Source organism: Zootoca vivipara, chromosome 10, assembly GCF_965207765.1.
Source record: "Zootoca vivipara chromosome 10, rZooViv2.hap1.1, whole genome shotgun sequence".
Classification (NCBI taxonomy): domain Eukaryota; kingdom Metazoa; phylum Chordata; class Lepidosauria; order Squamata; family Lacertidae; genus Zootoca; species Zootoca vivipara.
Genome location: NC_142593.1, coordinates 48,233,449 through 48,247,266, shown reverse-complemented (window position 1 = coordinate 48,247,266; position 13,818 = coordinate 48,233,449).

The following is a 13,818-nucleotide window of genomic DNA, read 5'->3' as shown; positions in this document are numbered from 1 at the left end:
ATGTCAAAATGATTGTAAAATCAGTGAAATGTATACACCTGAAAAGTATAAATAATAATAATAATAAAGTCCTCAGTTGGCTGCCAGTCAATGTGCATCAGGGGCAAGCATTGTGGTACCCGACGAGCATGGCCAACGGTCAGGGATTATGGGAACTGGGAGTCCAACATCAGCTGGGGGAACTGGGAGTCCAACATCAGCTGGAAGGCACCACATTGGCAATCCCTGATGTAGGTAGAACTGAACTAGATGCGCCAATGATCTGACTTACTATAAGGCAAGCTTCCTATGTTCCTAGTTTGGACAGAGGTCAGAATTTTGACATGTTGACTCCAAGTCTGTGCATGCAAAGTAGATGCTTTACCACTGACCAACAACACTTCTCTGATCTGCTACCATCCTGCACACAATGTTACATATGCTCCTTTATATGCATATTGCAAGGCAGTGATCATAAGATACGCAATCTTTGAATAGGAGTATAGCATCTAGATCAAGGGAAGTAATAGTACCACTGTATTCTGCTCTGGTCAGACCTCACCTGGAATACTGTGTCCAGTTCTGGGCACCACAGTTCAAGAAGGGTACTGACAAGCTGGAACGTGTCCAGAAGAGGGCAACCAAAATGGTCAAAGGCCTGGAAATGATGCCTTATGAGGAACGGCTTAGGGAGCTGGGTATGTTTAGCCTGGAGAAGAGAAGGTTAAGGGGCAAGGGCGTACCCACCATGCGGCAAGTTAGGGCAGCTGCCCTACTCTAGAAGCAGGGCTGGTGGGCAGAGGCGGAGCACAGCCCGGCGGAGCGCGAGTTCGCCATTCCCGCCGCACCGCGCCGTACCCTCCCTCCAGCTCCCCGGCGCGCCCTCAGGCAAGGCCAAGCGCGGCGGGGAACCAGGGAGCGCGGCGCGGTGGGCGGGAACGCCAAACTCGCGCTCCGCTGGGCTGGGCTCCGCCTCCGCCCACCAGCCCTGCTGCTAGGGAGGGGCACAGCCCGGCGGAGCGCGAGTTCGCCGTTCCCGCCCGCCGCGCTGCGCCCTCCCTCCAGCTCCCCGTCGCGCCCTCTGGCAAGGCCAAGCGCGGCGGGGAACCAGAGAGCGCGGCGCGGCGGGCGGGAACGCTGAACTCGCGCTCCGCTGGGCTGGGCTCCGCCTCCGCCTACCAGCCCTGCTGCTAGGGAGGGGCACAGCCCGGCGGAGCGCGAGTTCGCCGTTCCCGCCCACTTTGTGGCCCCTCCCCTTCCGTGCCTTGGCCCCTCCCCTTGCCCCCCCCTAGTTTTGATCCTGGGTACGCCCATGTTAAGGGGTGATATGATAGCCATGTTCAAATTTATAAAAGGATGTCATATAGAGGAGGGAGAACGGTTGTTTTCTGCTGCTCCAGAGAAGCGGACCCAGAGCAATGGATTCAAACTACAAGAAAGAAGATTAGGAAGAACTTCCTGACAGTAAAAGCTGTTCGGCAGTGGAATTTGCTACCAAGGAGTGTCTTTAAGCAGAGGCTTGACAGGCATATGTCAAGAATGCTTTGGTGGTGTTTCCTGCTTGGCAGGGGTTGGACTGGATGGCCCTTGTGGTCTCTTCCAACTCTATGATTCTATGATTCTATTGGTGGGGCTTTTAACCAAGGAGTTTGAAATTAGTCCCAGCATCCAGCATGTTTTCTCCGCTGTGTTTCTTCCCTCCGTTCACAGAACCCATGGCACTCTCTTTAATTCTTTGCCGTGTGACTCAACACCTGGAAACAGAAAGTTTTAATTAAGGCTCAAGAGATTCGTTTGACATGGGTGGAGATCAGATCAACTCTCCATCTATCATTGATGAGAATAACCTGTGTAAATGTTCCCTCCGGATCAAGGAATGGATGCTTCTGGGTAGATGTGCAGGTCTAGTTTCAAGAGCCAAAGGGCAGAGGGATGGAATTCCTCCTGGAATCCGATTCTCATTTGCAGTGCAATTCTAGAAGCAGCTAATGTTGCCTCACTACCTGGATAGATAACATATTGCTGTCTGATTACTGCTTCTATGAATTACATCAAAACAAAGGTGGTGGCAGGAACAAGCCAGCAGTAAATCACACAGAGTAAGTGAAGTTAACTCTTTATTAGAAAAAAAAACCAGGATCTGCATAGGGATGCCAGGCCTTAATAAGCGCAGCAATTCATCTCTAGTAGGTCCTGCCCCTGTGAGGCAGTTGCAGAGACATTGGAAGGTCCCTGCCTTCTACAGCTGCCTGAGTCCTCTTCCCTCCAGGGTTTCCCCAAGCAATCTGAGACTGCACCAGCATGCCTGTCTTTGCTCCTCTCACTTCACGCCTCTCCTGTTCCTGGGAGATGAGGGGGAAAGGGTCACAGCAGGAAGGAGAGACCTGTGCCTCTTCACCAGCCTGACTTCTCTCTGCCTCTTGGCCTTTCTCATCCCCCCTCTCCTGCTTCAGCTTCTGCCTCTGATTCTGGACTTTTCTCTGCCACAGACTCCCCCCCCCCACAGCCCTGTTACCTCTTCAGCTTCTGGCACCACCTCCTCCCAGTCTTCTCCCTCTGACCACTCATCACCGTCCAGTTCCCAGGCTGAACCGTCTTCCCTTGTGGATTCTCCAGCTGGTTCCTCCCATCATTCCTCTGGGTCCAACCAGTCCATGATAGGTGGTTGGATAGGGCACTTCCTGTTGTTGTTGTTGTTGTTGTTGTTTGAGATGGGCTAGACCAAGACCCTGTTAATTCTTGGACACTGGGTCTTTGATTTTAGTATGTTTCAGTAAGGTTTAAGGTCTTTAGCATATTAAATACTGAGCTGTTTTAATGCAGTATATTTTTAGGAAAATGTGATCTGTTTCTATTATTTTTCTAAACAGGTCAAAGTCACCCTGCTTTCTTTGTTTGTAAGCAAATCAATTTATGCCTTTGGCATGCATAAACTATCACAAAAGCACATTTAAGTGTTTTGTCTCCAAGCCACTCCTTTAACAATGTAGAGCTCTGGGCTACTTAGGATGTAATTGGGCCAGCACTGTTCTGTTAAGGGGGCAATGAACCGAAATCAGGTAAGGACAGCAAAATTACAATATCCAGTGTTGCTCCTACTTCACAACAGGGGCTCATTTTCAATTTGCAGATAAAAGAGCTGCAAGTGTCTAAGCAACAATGGCATAATGATTTGTGGGGCAGAAGAGCTCAACGAGAGTGAGTCAACGAGACATAGCAAAACAGTCTGTATGGATGCAAACTGCCACTTTAGTGCAAAAGGAAACTGAGGTTGCAATCCTATGCACACTCACCTGGGGGAAAGCCCCAAGGAACTCAATGCATAGGGCTGCACTGTTAATACTTGGAAAACGATTGCAACAGCATCAAATCTAGGGATGGAGGAGAAAATGTATTTGCATTTATGGGCAAAATCTATCTAATGTGCACTTTCTGAGACAATTATGTCACAGGCTTTGAAATGAAAAGGAATGAGATGGGTAAGCTTATTTAAGCATCGTGTATCCATGCCAGTCAGAAGATAACTGAATTGCCTAGAATTAGCTTTATGTGAAATCCATATAAACAGTGGTTAGATGGTCATCTGTTATGTATGATCTAGTTGGGATTCCTGAATTTCAGGGGGTTGGACTAGATGACTATCAGGGTCCCTTCCAATTCTACAATTCTGTGATTCAAGCTGTGTCTGAGCTATGGAAGCTGGCCGATGTTTAGACTCCTCCTTCAAAGGAACAGACTTTTGAGAACAGTGAGAGGCTGAAGAAGAGATGAAAAAAGGGGGGGGGTATTGGAGCTGAGTAGAGAAGCCTCTTTTATATTCTCTGTAAATATGGTTTGAAACAATGAACTTGTACTCCAAAGGCGAGGCAGTGCCAAGTGAGAAAATGGATTATTTGAAGACAGGAATCAAAGGTTATATTTAAAAGAAAAGGAAACTCCTGTAAGGTCACGAAAAGGTCATTTCTTTTGGTACCAACTTACTTTGTGACATAAGTACTTGCCCAACTTTTCCATGTTGTTAAATTCACAGAATGTGCTCAGCTTTCTCATGTTGACAGGAGAGCTAATGAGACTACTTGTGGAGTAAGGTATTAATTAATCCTGATCCATTTACTGAGCATTTACTCATGCATACCTTAGCCTATCATGGGTCCTAAAATATGCTAGTTAAACAACAAAAAACAAACCACCAGTGTTCGCTATGTGTCCTGGGATTTTGGAGTGTCAGACGTATTTAGTTTAAAAAAGAATTTCCTACAATTTTCTGACCTTTTCATTCTGTTAATATTACTTCCCCTCTGAGCACCAAGAGTACACACTTAGATGCCAGACCCAATAATGGGGCACTTAAAAAGCTACTTTGTTTAAAACCATTCACAAATATTGGGATATGCTCGGAGTGGATTTCACTTTATTTGCATTTCAGATTACTATTTAAAGGTTATCTGTCTTAAGATCCCACAAGGCAAGTGGAAGGGATGAGAGGAACAGAATACGGTTGCAAATGTCTTGCACTTTGAATACCAGTCCACCTGCTTCAGAGGCACACCATATGTAGGCTGTAGTGAAAGCAAATAGAAGGTGAAATGTCTGGTCTCTCCCCCCCCAACTGTTAACTTCTCCCTCTTCTACAAAGGAAACTATCCTATAATGAGACAGACTGGTTCATCCAGCTGTGAAATGGCTTGTTGTTGTTGTTTAGTCATTTAGTCGTGTCGACTCTTCATTACCCCATGGACCAGAGCACGCCAGGCACTCCTGTCTTCCACTGCCTCATGCAGTTTGGTCAGACTCATGTTCGTAGTTTCGAGAACACTGTCCAACCATCTTGTCCTCTGTCGTCCCCTTCTCATTGTGCCCTCCATCTTTCCCAACATCAGGGTCTTTTCCAGAGAGTCTAGGTGGCCAAAGTATTGGAGCCTCAGCTTCAGGATCTGTCCTTCCAGTGAGCACACAGGGCTGATTTCCTTAAGAATGGATAGGTTTGATCTTCTTGCAGTCCACGGGACTCTCAAGAATCTCTTCCAGCACCATAATTCAAAAGCATCAATTCTTTGGCGATCAGCCTTCTTTATGGTCCAGCTCTCACATCCATACATCACTACTGGGAAAACCATAGCTTTAACTATACGGACCTTTGTCGACAAGGTGATGTCTCTGCTTTTTAAGATAACTGCAGCTAGTGGCAATGTTAGGACCCAGACAGACTATGGTTAATCTTAACTATGATTTATTCAAACAAGTCAATCCCAGCCACAGCTGGGATTAACCATAAGGTAGAGTTTGGACAACATGCTAAACTGTGGTTAATCTAAAACTGGAGTGAAAGCATCCACTCTCTTTCTTACAGTCACAGTGGATAAGGAATGGGGAGGGTGAACATGCTCAGGCAAGAGGGCATGAGGTAAGGTGATGAGTTGGTGCTGATCTGAAGCAAGGCACGTTCAGGATCCTAGTTCAGGCATCCCCAAACTTTGGCCCTCCAGATGTTTTGGACTACAATTCCCATCATCCCTGACCACTGGTCCTGTTAGCTAGGGATCATGGGAGTTGCAGGCCAAAACATCTGGAGGGCTGCAGTTTGTGGATGTCTGTCCTAGTTAGTGCTCTCCCATGGATTATTGACACGAGTTCAGGACCATGGCTAGCAACCTTGCCAGTAGGAGACAAGCCTGGGACAACTTGTAGCTTGACCAGGGAAGTCCTTCTGGAAACCCTCTTTCTCAGTTGCTGCAGCAGGCTCTCTTACAGAGCCCACATCATGTTCTGCAGTCTCTTGCTCCTTCTTGGAGATGAAGGTTGGAACAGTGGTCACCTGGTTGGTGAACTCTTCCCAGGACCTTCCTATCCTTAGAGGTACCATCACTTAGCATCTGAGGAGAGTGGCATTTCCCCAGGTTTTAGCAGATGGGATGAAACTTCTCAGAGTTTTAGCTGCTGGAGAACAGAGTCTCTGAAGTCCATGATGCTGGGGAAGCTATGCTTGTTCTTCTAACACTAAACCGTGGCTTATTGTTCCATCCAAATGCAGCCTCATGTCTGCCACCTTAGGTAACCAGGTCTAAAACCACCAGACAGCCAAAGCATGGAGAATGACCTGGTTTCTTTTGCTTCCTTTAGTGAGAGGGGAAAAATAAATGATATTCGGTCACAAATCACTAGCTGGACTAAATTGAACTTGGTAGTCATAAATGTGTGCCCGTAATGCAATTTTGTGGAAGCTTTCGCCGCATGTGCTAATGTTATAACTCCTGGGCTGCCTCTTTTGTATTCGCTGATTCCAATATTGTTAGACTTATAAAGATGCACTTAACATATTAAGCAGAGTTGTGCTTGAAGCTCTGCGGAATAACTTGTGTGCCTGGCATGGCCATATTAGTAAATGGGATCAACGGGGGAACGTATTTTCTGCTCCAAGTTACTGCCACTTTCTCCCACGTTAAAAATGCAGAGCAGCTCCCAAAGGAGGGAAATCATTCATAATTGGAGGACATTCTGTCTCAGGCAGAGCGGGCTGCTCACTCCATTTATGCACCATTGCTGCTTTGAGGAATGAATGTTATCCTTCTTTGTATGCAAATAAGGAGCCAAGTGATTTACAGGGGGCATCTGCCATGTCCACAAGAACCCACATCTTTTCACACTTGTTTTCCAAGATCCCTGCGAACTCCTGAAACCAGAATCCTGTACTCAGGGCTGCCCCTACAACTAAGCAGGCTGAATCAGCTGCCGCTGGCAACAGAGGACGATAACAAGGGAGTGATCCCTGCTGTACAAGTTCCGCAGCCTGCCCCATGCCCTTGGGTGAAGAGCTCTGTCCTGTTGCCAGTGCTGAAGTAAGATTCACTGCCAGCCCCCTTGGCTTTTGCACATGGGCTGCTAGAGGCACCACCTTCGCCGCAGGCAGCAAAATGCCTTGGGCTGGCCCAACCCACATCCCCAACATGGCTGGAGTGGATTGTAGAATCCGGTGCTGTGTTAGGCCCTGCCAAGCATGTCTCAAGGTGGCAATGATGTAGCAGCACACAGCTGTTTCCAGAGTAGTACCTGCAGGAAAGCCATCGTGTCCTCCTGGGTCCGCTCCAGAAATGTTTCTGCCATGATTGGAACTCTGAAGTTCTGGCACAGATTTTGATTGGAAGACAATTCTGGAACACACCTACTGATTGGTTCACCCTCATCTGTTCAGTTTCCCTGATCAGGGATGGGGGACATGTAGCCACCCAGAGTGTGTTGGACTCTCCTCAGCTTCTGATTTGGTTTTCAACCTGAACTCCTGCTCTCTCATATAGTATTGACTTGCTTCATGAGTTCTTGCTCCTGTTATTTCAGTCTGCTTCCACCTTTTAACTCAGACTGCTGCCCACCCCCTGATGCAATTCACAGGAAACTGGAACATAGGACATAAGTCCTGAATCAGGCCCTTGGCCCTTCTGGCTCAGTACTGTCTGCACTGACTGGCAGCAGCTGTCCAGGACATTCAGAGGACATTCCCAGTCCTACCTGCAAATGCCAGAGCTTGGACCTTCTGCATGCAATGCACATGTTTTTCCCAATGAGCTGCAGTCCCTCCCCTAGGCAGGCCTTAGGACATGGCCAAACTGAGGCCATGTCCTCTTCCCCAGCCCTTGTTTGGTGAAAGCTCAGTGGTTGAGCATCTGCTTTGCGTGCAGAAGGACCCGGAGTCAATCCCCAGCATCTCCAAGTAGGGCTTGGAATGTCTTTGTTGTTCGTCTCTTTCTCAGTCGAAAGATGCCATCCCTGTTCTGAACCAGCAATGTGGATGGATTCTTATCCTAACTAGCCTTAGGGGTGCAAAGTCATCAGAGCAATAAGACAAAGGTTAGGCCTGATGGGAAGGTAAGGAGAGGGGAAACACAGCAAAAGCAAAGCTAGAGGGGGAGGATGGGAAGGAAAGATGTAAAACAGGCTTCCTCAACCTCGGCCCTCCAGACGTTTTTGGCCTACAACTCCTATGATCCCTAGCTAGCAGGACCAATGGTCAGGGGTGATGGGAATTGTAGTCTCAAAACATCTGGAGGACCGTGGTTGAGGAAGCCTGATGTAGAAAATCATGGACCTCTGCAGTTTGTTGGGGAAGAGCACTGGGCATCAGCAACAGGCCATGCACTATCACACCTTTCTCATCTGTGTCAATGGTGTTTGCCTATGGAGGACAGACCTGTGCCTTCACCTCCTTTATTCAAAGAAAATCTGGGATATTATTATTATTATTTCTCTTATTTGCAACTTCGCCAGCCACACAGCAGGCTGCGTGGTTCTCCAGCTGTCACGTGCTGAAACTCCGTCAGCCTCCTGGCTTCTTATCGATGCCCCATTAATTCGCCACATTAAATATCCAGAAACATAAGTGACGCATTGAGTATGTACAATGAGAGCAACTGATAATTGTGGGTTTTAAAAACATTTGACTTGGTTGTATGTAAAATTGAGGGTTAAATTTGGCAAAATGTGAAGGGTGGGTGATGCTGGGAGATTGGCAGCGTTAGAGCAGGGGGATGTATATTATATATTTAATGAGGGTGGAAGAGGAGAGCGCAAAATATGGTCTGAAGCTCAACATCAAAAAAACCAAGATCATGACCACTGATCTCATCACCTCCTGGCAAATAGAAGGGGAAGAAATGGAGGCAGTGAGAGATTTTACTTTTTTGGGTTCCATGATCACTGCTGATGGTGACAGCAGCCACGAAATTAAAAGACGCCTGCTTCTTGGGAGAAAAGCAATGACAAACCTAGACAGCATCTTAAAAAGCAGAGACATCACCTTGCCAACAAAGGTCCGTATAGTTAAAGCTATGGTTTTCCCAGTAGTGATGTATGGAAGTGAGAGCTGGACCATAAAGAAGGCTGATCGCCGAAGAATTGATGCTTTTGAATTATGGTGCTGGAGGAGACTCTTGAGAGTCCCATGGACTGCAAGAAGATCAAACCTATCCATTCTGAAGGAAATCAGCCCTGAGTGCTCACTGGAAGGACAGATCCTGAAGCTGAGGCTCCAATACTTTGGCCACCTCATGAGAAGAGAAGACTCCCTGGAAAAGACCCTGATGTTGGGAAAGATTGAGGGCACAAGGAGAAGGGGATGACAGAGGACAAGATGGTTGGACAGTGTTCTCGAAACTATGAACATGAGTCTGACCAACCTGTGGGAGGCAGTGGAAGACAGGAGTGCCTGGCATGCTCTGGTCTCTATCTATGAGGTCATGAAGAGTCAGACACAAGAGTCAGACACGATTAAATGACAACGACAGAAAATATTCTAGGGGTTTCATTTTCACCCTCTGCATGCTGCACCAGTGAGGCTGAGTTGTTGATTACTGGGGCCAGATGTCAGACAGCAAGGTTCAAGGCCGTGTTAGGGAGGAATGTACGTATTTTGTCTGGGAGGAAGCAAGATCTGTTTCTCTCAGGCGAAGTGTTATTCAAGAGGTATCAGAAGGAAATGTTTGAAAATTGTTGAACTACTATTATAGATAGATAGAAAGAAGAGGATTTACTCTACTCGACTATTTTGAGGACAGGTTATAACAATGTACAAAAGCCATAGCAGAAATTGGTAATTGAACAGGTGATGTGTAGGGAGAAGGGATGAATGTACTGTATTTTGAAATGATAGTTGGAAAAGTTATTTTATTGGGAGCAGCAAAAGGAGGGAGGAAAATAGAGAGGGATATCTGGGGTGGGTGGGAAGTCAACTTTTAAATTTGTATTGCATTTGTATTAACTTGGTGACAACTTATTAAAAGTTATGGAATATCAATAAAAATACCTGGCAAAAAATGAATTTGGGAGACACAGAGTGAAGCCAGCAGTTTGGTTATGCATGCAGAGTTTAAAGCTTGTACACCAGGGGTGTAGAACCTCCGATGCATGAGTCTCTCAGGCCTCCCCATTTGGCCCAGTAGGATATTTGGGCCATGCCATGCCAACATGATGTCATATATGATGTCAAGTCTGGGGCAGGGCCAAAACGTGGCAGGTTAAAAACGATGTGTGCAGGCACTACCAATCACGTATATATGGTACTGCTGAAAAAAGCAAAGGTTAAAGGCAAAAGAATTAAGAACGAACATCAGTGGACCATGGTGGGGGAATCATCGGATCATCAGCGCAATGTCACTCGATGTCATAGTGGCATTAGATGATTGACAGGTGGCAGCACCACCCACCTGTCAAAATTTGCCTTTGAGAAACAATTTCTCTGCACCGCTGATATTCCATATACGGTAGATCAAGGGAAGTAATAGTACCACTGTATTCTGCTCTGGTCAGACCTCACCTGGAGTACTGTGTCCAGTTCTGGGCACCACAGTTCAAGAAGGATACTGACAAGCTGGAACGTGTCCAGAAGAGGGCAACCAAAATGGTCAAATGATGCCTTATGAGGAACGGCTTAGGGAGCTGGGTATGTTTAGCATGGAGAAGAGAAGGTTAAGGGGTGATATGATAGCCATGTTCAAATATATAAAAGGATGTCACATAGAGGAGGGAGAAAGGTTGTTTTCTGCTGCTCCAGAGAAGTGGACACACAGCGATGGATTCAAGCTACAAGAAAGAAGATTCCACCTAAACATTAGGAAGAATTTCCTGACAGTAAGAGCTGTTCGGCAGTGGAATTTGCTACCAAGGAGTGTGGTGGAGTCCCCTTCTTTGGAGGTCTTTAAGCAGAGGCTTGACAGGCATATGTCAAGAATGCTTTGATGGTGTTTCCTGCTTGGCAGGGGGTTGGACTGGATGGCCCTTGTGGTCTCTTCCAGCTCTATGATTCTATGATTCCACCCTGGTTTGGTGGCTTGGAGTCATGGGTAGGGGCTCTGTCTCGATTTTACATTGCTGCTGCTGCTATTGCTAGTACTGTAATAATATTTCCAGCAGGCCTACAAAAGTTCGAGCAGCCTGCTTGGGTCTCTTCTCTTTGCTGCTTCTGTAAGCTTTACCACGAAAGACCCAAGCTCTGCAGATGCCCCTGCCCCTCCTTTGCTCAATCCGTATTAGAAACGGAACAGCTTTGGCGGTTGCAGATCGCTTCAATCTGCCTCTGGTCCTACAAATATAGGCTCCATTCACAGCTTCTGCCATGCCCACTTCTCTGAGGTGCTTCCAGTTTCAAATGAATCCATGGTTTGCACTTTCCTTGCAGTGCTCTGCGATGGCCGTGACTTCTGACACCATGTGCTGTCTTCAGCTGTTCATGTAGAAACTCACTCTAAGCTGAGTTAGTGGTTTGGAAAGCTTTATTTCAGGCGAGGCGTGGGCACCAGCATAGATCAGTCACCGAGTTCTCTGAATAGGCTCTCCTGGAGCAGTTTCTCTCAAAGGGGGCAGACATTTAGTTGGTGATACATACATTATACCTACCATCAACCGGGCACTGGGATCAGAATTAAGACACCAGCTGTGCCCTCATTCTACCAATCTGAAGACAACGCAGAAAGGAGAGGGAGGGAGACCAGGTGGTAAGGGAAAGTGACATTTAGGAGTGATTTAGTAGTAGGATTCACGCCAAGTATCAAAAGGCAGGCGTGAATTAGAGAGAACACTCCAAATGGCAATATTGATTTAAGGGCAGGCAATAAGGCGATACGGTAACACTGTGTTTGATGTCCATCTTACACGGAGCCTTCTCAAGGGATAGTTCTTTAATAGCAAAATGATGACCGTCTGCTGCGTGTTTAACATTGCGAAGAGTAGAAAGGAATATTGAAACGAAGGGCGGAGTAAATCAGAAGGAACTGCAAGAAACAAGATAAAACAACATGACTGGAAACGGGCCCAGTGGAAACATAGAGAATAAATACCACATAAAACGGAGGACACTTCGTCTCAAGTCCGTGCTCCAGCGATGGGCATGCCTTAGTCATCCACCAAAGGAGGAAGTTGGGAGACCAACACTGTTTCCTACTTCCTCTTTTTTCCTCTATGTGCATTTTCAAGGCTCAGATTAATTATTTTATCCAAATCCCTTGGGAAAGTGATCTATCCAGAGTCCTGCTAGCTTCATCTCTAATCCCCTTCATAATCCTGAGGTGGCATTGCATTCCTGTCTCTGCCAGTGTGGTGTAGTGGTTAAGAGTGATAGACTCGTAATCTGGGGAACCAGGTTCGCGTCTCCGCTCCTCCACATGCAGCCTCTGGGTGACCTTGGGCTACTCACACTTCTTTGAAGTCTCTCAGCCCCACTCGGCGCTCGCGCATGCGCAGAAGCACTAAATCGCTCTTTGCGCATGCACAGATGTGCCGAATCGCCACCCACTCATGTGCAGATGAGGCTCTGCGGGTTGCGAACGCTGCAGGTTGTGAACATGCCTCTTGCATAGATCACGTTTGCAACCCGAGCGTCCACTGTAAATGGAAATGATTCTGGTTGCCCTTTTCTGAACTCCCCCCCCCCAACTTTTCAATATATTTTTGGAGGTGAGGGACTCTCAAGAGGTCACCCCCACACCATACATTTAAAACACACATACTACTCTGTCAGGGCTCCCCCCCCCCACAACAATCCTGGAAACTAGTTCACCGAGGGTGCTGCCCTCAGAGAGCTACAATTCCAGTACCTTTAACAAACTACAGTTCCCAGGATTCTCTATGACTGTTAAAGGGGTATAAATGTGCTTTAAATGTATGGTGTAGACACGGCCTCTCTCCCTCCAAATCTGACAACCAAGCAAAAAATTCTGATTTATTTATTTAATTGCTTACACATACAGTATACAGTTTGTGTCAACTAGTCCAATGTTTATTAAAAAAAGAAAGAAAAAAGAATTAACCCACAGGGGTCTGTTTTCTTCCATTCAGTAGGCAACTCTTATTCCTCGTTCGGAAAATATGGGCCAGTTGCTGTTCTAGGATTTTGGCACCAAGCAGCGACACACATCAGTGGAAATGCTGCAGAAACGGTGGATAATAAAACACAGGCACCCACACTTACTGAGAAGCTGGAGGAAATTGTATGGAGGTCAGGAGAAACCATTTCTTTGTGTTTCCAAGTTGGGAACAAAGTGCTCTTCCTCTGTGACGCAAGGCTTTTCGAAGACAGGCTGAACCTGCTGCATTTTCTCAAATTGCTCTTACAATAACGAGAAGCTGAGTCAGACACCATGTACCTTGGACTAGTTTCCAAAACCGTTGTGGAAATGCTTGCACAAGAGTTTTTACACAATGCTCCTACAGTTAAATTCAGCAGCCATTCTCGTGTGACCACATAAGCAGGCGGATGAAACTTGTGATTTAATGTTCACTTTCATACACATCTCTCGAATGCTTCACGGGCCCCCCCAAAAAGGCAGGCTCCTGGAATTCCTGTGTTAAAGTAAGTTGCCATGCAATAATGTAGCTGGGCTCAGTCTACCCCCCCTTCATTTATTTATTTTGATGGAATCCCTTATATGGGATTTGTGTATAAATTTTCCCTCAGCACTTTCTGATGGCCCATGTAAGACCAGCATGGATAGTTGGCCCCAGTGAATATTTGATGTTTTCCCCCCTTATGGCTTTGATCTATAGGTAAAGGTAAAGGGACCCCTGACCATTAGGTCCAGTCGTGACCAACTCTGGGGTTGCAGCGCTCATCTTGCTTTATTGGCCGAGGGAGCTGGTGTACAGCTTCCAGGTCATGTGGCCAGCATGAAGCACACGAGAGCAGCACACGGAAACGCCATTTACCTTCCCGCTGTAGCGGTTCCTATTTATCTACTTGCACTTTGACGTGCTTTCGAACTGCTAGGTTGGCAGGAGCTGGGACTGAGCAACGGGAGCTCACCCCGTCACAGGGATTCGAAACGCCAACCTTATGATCGGCAAGCCCTAGGCTCTGTG